Raw genomic sequence first — 13013 nt, 5'->3', positions numbered from 1 at the left:
AAGGCCCTCGCAAGAGCCACATCTGTGTTTAATAAGGTGGTACACAGCGATGTGTTTATATTCTGCGCTGCCAGTATTATTTCAGGTGACTTGGGAAACAGCCTTATACAAGGTTACATGCAAGTGATCCTGGTACCTGTGTGAAGCCGGGGGAAGCATACGGAGAGAGGTGTGTATGGCAGGGCTGCACCACAGCCGGGAGGTTGGGAGGCCTGAGTTGAAGTCACTGCAAAATTGAGACTGCTGTGTCTTCAAGACTGGGTTTCCCCTTCTGCTTTGCAAGCTGAATGCAACAGCATTGCATAGGCAGAAAGTGGAGTTTTGGAAAAAGATATGACTGCTTTTTTGTATTGTTTATAACCTGCAAGGCAATTTCTCCCTTGCCCTCTCCCTTCCCTTTTCCCCTTCTCCTTCCTTCTTCTCCCTTTTTTCTGCTTGCTTTTCCTTTTCCCTTTCTTTTTTCTTTGCCACAGTACATTTTCAAAGCTGTTCCTTGCAGACCACTGTAGAGAGGCTATTACACAGTAACTACACATACAGTTTCCCTCTCATTGTGTCAACAGCGGATTGGGAAAGCTTGTTCCATCTACCTTATACTGAGAGTTGACATCAGCCACAAGGACTACAAGGTGACTTTTGATTAGCAAAAAGACATATCTAGGGCTTAAAAACCTTTAAGGTTTTTATATGTTAGCTGCTTTGACAGTTATATTCAGTTCATTTTTTTTTAACCTTCATTTAGACACCATACAGGCAAGAAGATTTCTATCCTTTTTGAATGAACGTCATCATATGACACAAGGGATCTAAGCCCTCTATGACTTATTTCAGACCTGGAACCATTGAGCAGAACCTTTTTTAATGTGCAAATGATGATCGGTATCACTCTGTATCATTCAAACTCTAAATAGATTAAGATAATTGTTTAAATAGAAAATTAATTAAAAATAGTGCTGCAATTTTAATAAAGGTATTGTTTTTTAACAAAAAGCTAAATATCAGAGTGTAACTATTGCGATGACTGTACAGTTTCCACATTATAAATAAAATACATGTGTTTTAGAACAAAAACTAGAACATGCTCCACATACTTCTTCAGTTGTTGCTTAACATATCTGGAATATATTAAAAAGTCATATTCAGCTATAACTCAAACAATGTACACATCATGAAATATACAGTCTTTGTACAGAGGACTAATGCTAGTTAGAATCACTTTTTCAAAGGGACACAATCGCAGTGCAAGTGCTGCTGAACCCAGCACCGACATACCAAATTGCATGTTTGACTCCTACATTAGATGAAAATTCTTTCCCTAAATTCAACTTTATTGGCTGAATTGTTGTTCCAAACATTATCCTTAAAGCGTAAGAGTTGCTACCAGCACAGCTTGCTTTTTCTATTCTGTTACGACAGCTTTACTCTACCTGAGGTTAATGATGTAAAACTGGAACAACAAAATTTCTGTAAATTAATGACAGTAAGAGTTTCCCTTGTTCACAGGCAGTTCATTCATACCATTCCAAGTTAGTGGCAAAGATTGCATTGACTTTAGCAGTGGCAGACCTTTACCCATATGAAACACAGGTTTTGACCCCACCTTTAGAACGCATATATATTCTTGAAGTTAAATATTTCTCGACAAAAGTTTGGAAAATAGTCTGTATAAAACCACAGAAAAATATCTGTATTTATCTCTCTGTGGCAATTTCTTCATTTAGATGTACAAAGAGACACAAAGGCTATAGGAATTTGCTTATTTGAATATGAAGATGTTTGGCCTCAAATTCAAATCAAAGACAACGTCTAAAAGGCAGCAAGATACCAATGTGATCAATCATACCTTGTTTACCTTTAGTGCATCTGGGGAACACAGATCAGCAAGATGTTCCCCGTCAGGCTTTATTCAGCTTCCTCAGAAAAACAATGGAAGATGCCCAGAGACTTCAGTGGTGAGCTGAATTTGGACATATGATTTCTGAGATGTAGCTAAGAAGTTAGTGCTTCATATAGGATTTGTTTCTTAAATGATTATTTGTACTAAAATAAAACCTTCCTCCCACTGTATATCCATTCAAACTAAGTACACCTTTAGTGTTCAAACCTGGGAGCCTCTTTATACTCAATCAGAATAATTCACCTACTCACCAGTAAGACGCATTAGAGAATAATTCTCTAATTTTTATCAAGGAGAAAGACTAAAACTGCTACAGACTGTGGAAGTCTGGCGTAAATATTTATTCGTTCCTTTCAACTGTTTTATTACTTCCTTGCTATTTAACAGCAAGTTTCCTTAACAAAGGGAGCAAGTAATAAAGCGCTTTCGTAATAACTGCAAACTTTTAACATTAAGTTGGCAGAAACAATCCATTTTTAATAACAGTCTGTCTTGGTAACCTTGTATTTTGACCCAAGGTGAAAGGTGAAGATTAAATCTCTTCCACCTTTCTGAATGCAGCTGCTGTGCACACAGACTTTAATTGATGTGAGACTTAGCTTTGTAACTCAAGACCATCTCCCGCCTGCAGCATTGAAAACGTGTGATTCAAGTCTCAGTTACTGCTGATAGCAGGTCCCTCTCAGCTGATGGTGTGGACAGGAGAATAAAGTCTTTGTCACTATCTATTCTTCATCAGGGTGACTTTTTTCTTCTTCATAACTCCAGTATTCAGGTCAGGCCTATAAGTGTGGCCTCTCGGCAAGAAATGATATGAAGTGAAACAAGCTGAAAAATGTAACAAACAGCCCATGGGTGAGCAAAGTTGTGATGCCGGAGCAAAGACCCACTTGACACTCACTAGGCAACGTGTGTGTGAGTTTTTTGGGGAGAGGGGTTTGCACAGACATAGTTCTTCTTTCCTTCAATTCTCTTTTGCACCTGACTGAGTACAATGGTATTCCAAATCCAAAACAGTTTCTTTATTTTCTCCCCAACTACAAGCACCTGTACACTCAGGAATGAAGTTGTTGGCCTTGGCATCATAGCAGGTCTAGTTAAGTTATTCTTTAGGATATTTAAGCAGACCGTCGAGATCTAAAACCATAGCCTTAGCTGCTTGAACAATATTAGTACTCTGAGTACTAGCCTAGAAACTTCTCTCTGAAATCAGGAACTAAATCAAGACATGATATATAAACTGACAAAACGGACAAGATTCCTTGAGCCTTTTCTAAACTTACACTGCATCTACTGATTTGCAAGAGTATCTAAAAGCATCAGGAGCTAATCAAAACCATTTTACAATTCTAACTTGAATGTGAATAAACAAGTAAAGACTTGCTGAACTGTGCTGTGCAGTCTTCTCAGAGACTTAAGATACTGCCTTACACAAGGCTTTAGTCACAAAGCAGCATCTCTAACACATGGCAATGAAACGCACATGCTGAGTTTAGATGGAGGACCAGTATGTCATATACACATTGGAGTTATTACTTCAAAACTAAAAGAAATGGGGTTTTTTTATGTATACTGGCAATGATGAAAATTGTGCAAAAATATTCCCACAATACCACACTAACCTTTTATATACAAGACTATAAAGTTAACATGTATTATATATGCATGATCTAAACAATCTGCATTGTTTGTGCTAGAAAAAAAAACAAAAACAAAAACCCCAGAGCAGAACCAAAGAATAGCATGTGCTTCTAGTCTAGTTTTCCAAGTCATATCTTTCTGGCAGGTCTGCTTATTTTAGAGAAACTTGGCTTCTATTACTTTGTGATTTTAATTCCAACCTTCGGCAAAATTTAGTTTTCTAATCACTGGCTGAGTTCAGAGGTCCAAATTACCAAAGTGAAGACTTTTCCCCACCACCTGCCAGGGCCAGGTAATAGGAGCAGGTCTGTTCCAGGGTTTCCAGAACACCCTGCCATCTATAACTAGATAGCATCACGTTTAAAGACTAGTGCAGTATAAACTATGTTTGAGCTAGGGGGACACTTCTGATGAGTCTCAAACCTCTCCAGTAATTGCCTGAGACTCCAGACACTTTCACAGACCAGCATTACTAGAGGATCACCAAGTGCTATGGGGCTTTAGTGTAAGCAGTTCAGAGAGTGGATATTTTTTTTCCCCACTCTGAATAGAATATTTTAATGTGGGAGTTACAGACATTTTAAGATAAATCACTCTTAGATTACGCCTTATAATTCATTAGCATCTCAAAGGAGAAGAAATTAAAACTGAACTTCACACCTCTGAGTTAACTCAGGAGACAAGAAAATGAAGATGCCCAAGGATGCCAAGCATTTGCTAAACACTGCTGGATTCGGCAACATTTTTAAGGGCTCTAGGCAATTAGTTTGGTCATTCACTTTGTTAATACTTGCACCTTTTTTGAACAGCAGCAGGAGTCATGTCACTGAGGAACCTGAAGGACCTTGGAGCAAGATCTGTGCAATGATGACAGAAAGTCTTTGTAAAACTTCATTCCCGTGCAGCTGGTAGGTACATATCAGCACTAGCTTGCAGGCACAGATGGAGCCTGGCTTCTCCCTGCTGTCCGCTGCTAGTTAGGTGATCGTAATTATGACAAAGTTATCACTTCATGAGAAAATATACTTTGGCTTTTCACAGGCTGTGGCACTTTTTGCACTACAATTATGTCTACAGCCTCCTCAGAACTAACTGCCAATCAATACCTGATTAAATATGGCCACGGATTTTTTTTTCAAAAGGAAGTATCTTTCTAAAGGACTCTCAGAAGCATATCTTATATGAAATGTAACTTACTGTATGTTCTGATTCCAAATGACTTGCTAATTAAGCACCAGGTCGTCTGTTAATAGAATTAATTACAGAGGGTTCAAGAGACCTTGAATCATATTATTACTCAAAGCCTGAATTCTGCTATCCTGCCACATTGTGCAATCAATGATGTACTGTAACTTGGTCTACAGAGGCTGGAGAGGGAGTTGGAGTGGGAAACTTAGCATCAATAACCTAGCCCTAAGTTATCACCTGAGTCATTATTGCATTAACTAGTATCTGAATAAAAGAAAGAGGAGGAGGAGAAAGTAAAAATAAAATAACTAGGAATAGCTCCTATTTTAACACAAAAGCTAATTCAGGAAACAGGCTGAGGGTGCAGGGGCATTAATACGTTATTGTGCTGAACTCAGGGTCAAAAGGCAGCAAGTTATGAAGAAAAATTATGTAGCTATAGCATATAATATACTCCATCTGTCAGAGCAGTTTAGCATTTAAAGCCGCAGCCCTCTACAGTGCTGTTATGTGGCACAAACTAGCTTTATTCAGATCAAAACCTCCTTTTCCCTTCTCTTTTCCCAGAGTTGTAATATGCTCAGGACAGGATTAAGCTCACAAGAGTCCTAAGTAATTGTGGTGTGTAAAATGAGAAAGAATCAACTCACTCCTTTCTCTCCTATTCCTCAGACTAAAAGGGTCAGCTCTTGTTTAATCCTTAATTCACCATAGGGTATGTTTTTTAGGGAGGAAAAAATTCTTAAGAAAAAAAATTGACCCATCAGCTTTTTACCACAAAAATGTTGAATGAAATGGGGGATGGAGGTATTTTTAAGATTCTAATTGTACTAACTGCAGTAAATTGAGCCTCACTTCAATTTCCATGCACTTGCTCGATTCTATTTCTCTTGTTAAGGATCCAGCAAGGTCCGCCATCAGTTTATATATATACGCACTATGTGTTACTGAAGAGCAAAATCCCATACAACTTAAATATAACTTTCCTATACCTGCCGTTATGTCTGTTTATTTGGCTGAGAACACTTGAATTGCTCATGTAGTGTAGATGATTTGAGCAATCCACATCAGCTCTGAATACCAAGGGCTAAGGCTGTACCAAAACACTGGTAGAATGAGACAGCAGTTTTGAAAACATTAGTCTTGTCCTGTCCAGACTTCTGAGCCCCTTCTCTGAAATGAGAGTAAGTTTGCTTAGTTGCCTAAACACAAGAAGAAAAAGCACTATTGGCCAGTGTACTCTTAAACAGCTTATGATCCTTACCAGGAGCATTTCTCACAACAGCGGACCGTACCTCCAGCTAGTCATGTGTGTTGTACACAGCTTACAGACAGGAGTATTTGGGCCTTGCTGTTCATACATGCTACATTTGCAACAGCAAGAACAGGAGATACTGAGAAAAGCAGTACAGTGCCATCTACTCAGTTCCTTCACTATGCTGGCTAATACAGTCAGGTTTATAGGCCTTATAGAAGAAAAGACTTCTCCCTTTAGACTTGAGCAATAAACAGGGTGATAAAGACATTTCAGACAGAGACTTCAAACAAGATGACATGAAGGCAAGTGTGGAAGAAGTTGCCAAGGGAAAGGTTAATTATGCAGCTTAGGGAGTTGTTATTGGGTTTGATAGGCTAGAAGTAGAATTTGAGGTCCTTCCAACTCATTAAACAATATCTTCCAAGGAGGCCTAATTGCATAAGATTTGAGATTAGTTTTGAAGGATCTTCTACTGGACCTTACTGCCTCACAGATCCTACAAGGGGTCAAAAGGACTCAAAGGAGGACAACTGCAATTAAGAGTACTTACTAATGATCAAAATAGCACAAGTAGACCATGAGGCTTGAGTCTTCACAGGTACCTAAGAAATAAAAATGTAGATTTGACTTTATTTTGCAGATTCAAAATTGTTTGTGAGGCAGACAGAAACAGTCACATACCCTTTTTCCCAGGAACAAACAATCATTGGTGAACAAAAAAGAGAGTAAATGTAAAAAACAGATGTTGTCTATAAATGTGGCTCTGTATGAAATAAAATCTGTCAGTTTAACCTAATAAAAAGCACTTCTCAGAATTTCTTAACCCTGAGATAAAACATGTGCAATACAGAATATGGAAACTTCCAGTGAATAAAGCATTAGTAAATTTCTGGTATAACTAATTAATTCAGCTACATAATTATTTACTATACAGTACAGCATGAACTAAACTCTCTTTATTCACCTTATGGGCCCAAGTCCCCAGATTAATTTAAATGCTTGTCTCTCAGTGGGAGTTGTCTGTTTAAAGTAGTTTTGAGGGTCTGAGCTACAGCTCTCAGCTCTTCATTGACTTAAAAAACATGGTGTGGCTGCTTTATGCAGAAATGGACTTTGACCCAAAACAGCATCTTTGTAAGAGGATTAGAAAAATTCCATTCTTTTAATGACTGGCTAGATGTTTGCTCTCCTTTACTTAATACTCTGTCTGTTATTCTTAATTATCAGCATAAATGCTTTAAACCAACGTTGTAAGTAATCTGTCATTTTATCCAAGGTTTTGTTGAATGGTTCTTTTGAAATTATCTGAATATTGATTTCTTTAGGAGACCATTCAGCTAAATTCCCATGCTCGCCCGTATAACGACACCTCTGCCGCTTCTGGGAGGTTCCACTAAGACCCACAGTGCCAAGTTTACCTTAGCGCTGGCCCAGGCAAATCAGGACCTTCACTTGAGGGGGAAGATGTGCTTAGGACTGCCAGAAAAGACTGGCACAAACCCTATTTTCTAATGTCATTAACGTTACCTAGCACTTTGTACCACAATTTTTTTGTTCCAAACACTAGTATTTTCATAGTGCCCTGATAAAGGTGGAAACTTTTTTCCCCAAAAAATCTTGTATACCAATCAACTCCCTTGGATCCTAAGTAATTTAAAACTAGGCTTTCTATTTACATGCCTACAGATGGACATCAGCACCTAACATAGTTCCTTAAAAATCCTGGCTGAGGACTAAATTTCACCCCACTAATATAGTCCTATGTTACAGGATAGTGTGTGATAACAGGCCTTTTAAAACAGCCAAGATGTATTTTGTAATTTAGAAAATGACTCGTGAGGAACCATTTGTCAGTTTAATGAAAATCTGAAACTACAGGTTTACATAATAGAATTAATTGTAATGGCTCTGCTGGAATGATTTCTTTCAGACGGGTTATTTGAAGGATTGAAAGAGGGATTTCACAGCTGAAAGAAAGAAAGGATTTATCCTAAGACCCGTGTAAGCAAAACACGTTTAAATTTCATAATACAGTGCCTTTGACTCTGTGGGACTATTGTTTTCACATGTCTTGAGATGTAGGAGATACTTCTATTCACAAGTCTATTCAAGACTATCTTGAAAGAATTCAGTGCTCTCCTAATGCAGGTGTTCATCACCCACAGATGGCAAAGGAGTGAGTGCATTTACTTATTAAAATGTGACCTTAGAGAGTTACAAAGAGTTACACGGGGTTGTGAAACATCCCTGCCAAAATGGAGTTCTAGAGTAAACATTAAAAGTATTTCTAACATGGAGGAAAGATTAAGGCTTCAAACAGGTGAAATAGATGGAAAAATTATACAAAATCACATAGCTCATAGTGACAACATGGTCACCCAGGAACCTGCAGGGAATCATCAGCCTCTCAATTCAAAACATAATTTCACAACAGGGCTGGTGACCTTATGGGAGAAATTAAGTCTTGATAATACCATCTGCAAGTTTGCTGTTGAGGTCCTGAAACAGCATCATTATTAGCAGTATCTTACACCCTTCATTACTGAACGTTAACTTCTGAGCACGTTGCGTGTGTACGTGCCTTGAGGGGGGAGGGGGGCCACATACAGTACTTTGGGCTGGGGCTCCCCCTACCCACATGATCATTCCCTTTCAGTCCTTCAAATAGAAGGTAATTTCCATTCCTCATTTCATTTCTTTCTCCCCAGTTGGAATGATTTTGTCAGCCATTCGGTGGGGAACAAAATATTTTGTATTCTGACAATTCCACCCTAGCAGCCATCCCAGCATGTCCCAGCACCAGGGCTATGTTAACAACAGGCTGCAGAAAGTGTTTCAGCTAAACATTGTTATGAAGCAGAAAAACACATGAGTTCGATTCCATATGGCTTCTGCTCTCACTGGTGACTTCTTGGCTGGTAAGCTGTGCCCACGACTGGAGAGTGGCACTTAACAGACAGGAACAAATTACACGGCCACAGATGCAACAGCGCATCTGATGCACTGAGAAAAGGAGCAGGTGTGATGAAGGTCCCAAAGCTCTGACCAAAATTGCAACAAATAAACAGCAACAGTAGATAGACTGACATGTGTAAAGGGCGAGAGGCAGCACAGTTTGACATCTTTGCCATAAGGGCTAGCTGGGCCAACTGATGGCTCATATCCTTCCCTCTCACAGCTGCAGTTACCATATTGTACCCATTCTTTCCCTAAACCACTGCTGAGTATTCAATATGCAAACACTGCCATTTGAAATCACGGCGAGAAGTACTTTTTAGTGCATGGACAACATAGGATATTTAAACACAAATTCTGATCTTGTTATGGGACTAATTCCCCACCTCTTAGTTTGAAACCTCCTCCATCTTACATAGACTTTGATTTAACTATGCAAATATATTTTCCAGGATGTGCAATTGTTGCTCTGTGTCCTGTTGTAATGCAAGTGCCAATGTGTAAAGTAAGGTGTTTACTTGCCTTCTGTTACTTAGGCTATAATTGGGGGGGGGGGGGGGGGGGGGCGGAGAAAAATGGTTAAACCACATGTCTGAACTAGAAGCCTAAAGTGTTATTATGGTCATAGCAACACTAGAACTATAAGAAATGTAGCCATCTCCACTGTATGATTTAAAATAAAAACATAATTATCATTGTCTTCTGGCAGCTAGGTAGATAATTATGCATTCCATTTGTGCCACTTGTAATTCTACACAATTTGTTCCAAATCTGTTATTTGACAAGCGTAGGAAAGCACAACCAGTGGCTGGTATTTAAGGGAGTATCTTGGGAACTGCCATAAGGTAAATAGATGTTAGTGAATCCCTAGCCCCGAAGGCCAAACTACAGAAGCTGAGCAGTGTTAAATACAGCACACTTGCCAACCTGCGAGCCACCTGCAACTTCCTCTCACTGAAGCAAACAGCAGTGCTCAACAAACCTCAGCTGCGTATAAATTACATTTATGTCCAAACTGTTTTCCCAGAAGGGTACAAAATACTGCAATGAAGCAGCGTAACAATAAAGCAATAATAATAATAAGACATTATCCTCCTTCACACAGTTCTGCAGCTAGGGAGTGCATGTTTGGTTCAGCTGCCTTCTATAGGAAAAAAAGGTTGCCTCTTAGATTACAATTTACCCTGTATTACTTTGTTTATAACATTTCTCCACCCTCTATGCCACCCAGAGTGAAAGAGAGTTCATGACACTTTTGATGTGTATTTTACAAAGAGTGCATTTTAAATAAACCGGGGAGGTTAACTCAAGATCCTTTAATCCCAGCATATATCTTTGTTAAGGAAACATAGACCAAACCATTGAAAACCCCAGCTAGAAAGCAGGTTTGAGTAAATCCCTCAGCCTGAAAAAGCCCTCTCAGACCAAATTCAGCAATGTACATTCAGATTCTTTCTTCAAAGAAATAAACTCGGCGGCTGCTGAGGGGAGCATGTCCCTGTCAGCGGGGGCTGTGGCTCACCTCCCCCAGCAGCAGCCTGGTACAGCAGAGAAGGATGCCGTGCTCTCGGGGGTTTGCTGAGCCTCGTGGGTGCCATGGGTGACCACCCGCCTGCCTTCTGCCTCCAGCATGCTCCCAGTGTGCTGCCTCGCAGAGGAGGGCGTGAGGGCTGGAGAGCAGCAGCAGGTCTGACAGTGGAGCATCCTCTCCCCATCAGGCAGCTCTCTGACAGGAGAGCTCGCAAAGATACACAGGTAACTTTGATCAGGACTGACTGAAATTGATTAGCCCTGTCCCTCTTCCCTATTTCTTTGTAATATAATATTTTTTCACTTAGTTAAAAGGCATCAATATTTATGCATGTAAGTAGGTGCTGCCCCAGTTGACCTAGGTTGATGTCAACCCTAGGCTCTGACAAAACAACCTGTTCTGGTTACAAATGACCTCCCTTACCTTCACTGACAGCTAAATGTATGTCTTCTATTCATGAAGTGACAACGACTGGGCTAATGGGCTGTTCTACCTGGCACTATTGTATCTCTGCCTGAAGAAGGAGTTTTAGAGCCACCAAACAGTCCAGACCCTTAGAAAACTCAGTATTTCCTCCTTCCGTATTTGCCTCTGTTTTGGAGCCATCAGTCCCAGGGAAGAGCAGGGCATAACAGCACAGTAAGCTGAAATTTTTTGAGTCTCCAGTTTAGTTACTCTGCAACAGGTCTGTTTTATAGAGCAAAGTATCATGAAGACTGAAACCAATAGCAGACAATGCATGTGAATAAACACATGCTTATACAAAGGACCATGTAAACTTATGTTTAGCTTTGGAAAAGAGGAGTGTTTTCTTTGTTTGCCAAAAATAAAAACAAATTGGCTTGGGAGGAACACAGAAGAGGAGACTTTTTTTTTTTTTTTTAAACTAAAACCTAAAACATTTCAACAAAAATATCACCTTACTCATAGAAACGTTTGTTTCCCATAAAAAGATCCAAAACCAGGTTTACTACCCTTGATTTGTGATTTCCCCCCCCCATGGGCTTGCTCATTTTTCTCTGAACTATAGTGAAAAGATGTGTCAGTTAAAGTAAATATAAGTCAAAACCCAGAACTGAATCTAGTGATCCAGCACGCCCAAACTAACATCTCATAAAAAGTTTTTTCAGTCTTTATTAAAAAGACCATTTTTAAAGCGATGACATTTCTTTCATGTTTTTATGTCAACCTGAAAAATCCAACATTAGAGAAAGCAGTAAATATCTTCAGCAGTATACAGAATGTGGTAAAATAGCTGGTAGAGGAATTTATCAACCTTTTGAATGTTTCGGGAAAATGAGTTAGGCTGAAGTAAACTGCAGTGTCTCCAGGCTAAAAAACTTGAATTCCTAGAGATATTTGCATGCCTATAGGTGAGTCCTTATCCTCTGCTCTGGGTTTGGTAATTTTCCCCACCACAAATGACACGCTGTCAAGATAAGATAATAAATTTTCAAGATAGCCTTTTGTGAATCGCTGATTCAATCTTCGATTAATTAAAAGGTTTTAGTAATCCAATTTATATTTCACTGGAAATTTGACTTGCTCTTTTTACATTTTATTTCTCCTAAGTATCACTGGTTTGCTGTGAATTATTTTTTTGTATCAGGATGCAATTTCTATTAAGTTTTGCTTTCCAGTAACTTTGCATTATTATTTTGTGGTTTTCCAGAACTCATGGAAAATGTTTACGCTAAAGAAATACTACCCACTTAAAGTTGTTTTTTTTCTGTCTGGAATTTGTGCGCCTCACCACGTTATACACAACCCCTAAGATTAGCAAGGGCCAGACTCCTCACAGAGCCAGGAAACCAAGGAGAAGGTCAGGGTGATGATTCCCAGCATGTTGCCCTCCTGCCAGGTGTGCAGCAGGGAAAAAGGCCATGATAACTTTCTCAGGGGTTGCAGATTACTTGATGCTGTTTGCCAGAAGCATTTACTAATGGCATCACAGTTCCTCCTGTAAACTGACTTAACATGCCTGCAATGCGACTTACAGGAAGGGTTCAGAAATTCCAAGCACCAGAAATATACAGTAGGGCAGAGGACTTTAGTTTCAAAATGCAGAAAAGGCAATAAACATGGACCCCAAAAGCCTCAGCTAAAACAGGGCCCTTCAGCTACCCCTTCTCAGTCCCTGTTCAGCCCATGGCAGACCACATCTGCAGGGAAAAGCAAGTAAAACCAAAAAACCAAAAGCCCCAGGAAGCCTTATTTAGAGCGCTGCTCTTCCCTGCTGCAAATAACCAATTTTAGGAACTGAGCACAGTGGTGAAGCTAAGCTTGAGGGTTTTTGGACCCACATCTGATACAGCTGGAGGACCCCTTGACTGAGCTGTGTAGGGCAGGATAGCTCCAGGGAGGAGAAGCAGCAGAGACAGAGACTGGAGTATGTCATTTTGATACTACCATAATTTTTGACAGCCAGTTCTACCAACCTGGACTGAAGTTCCTCTGATACAGTGCTACTGGAAGGATGGCTTTCTGAGATGTTGGGATGGCTTAAAAAGACTCAAAAATGAAATTATGTACAACTCTTGCCA

General features: G+C 39.6%; 1 long non-coding RNA gene across 1 annotated transcript in view; it reads right to left on the bottom strand.

The window, feature by feature from the left end:
• Positions 1 to 13013, bottom strand: part of LOC142037964 (uncharacterized) — a 165231-nt gene that overhangs the window by 53408 nt on the left and 98810 nt on the right. The window contains exon 2 of the long non-coding RNA XR_012652479.1: positions 6535 to 6586. This is a non-coding gene — a long non-coding RNA (uncharacterized LOC142037964). The remainder of the gene's footprint in view (positions 1 to 6534; positions 6587 to 13013) is intronic.

Source organism: Buteo buteo, chromosome 12, assembly GCF_964188355.1.
Source record: "Buteo buteo chromosome 12, bButBut1.hap1.1, whole genome shotgun sequence".
NCBI lineage: Eukaryota > Metazoa > Chordata > Aves > Accipitriformes > Accipitridae > Buteo > Buteo buteo.
This window is presented reverse-complemented; position numbering and strand designations above follow the sequence as displayed.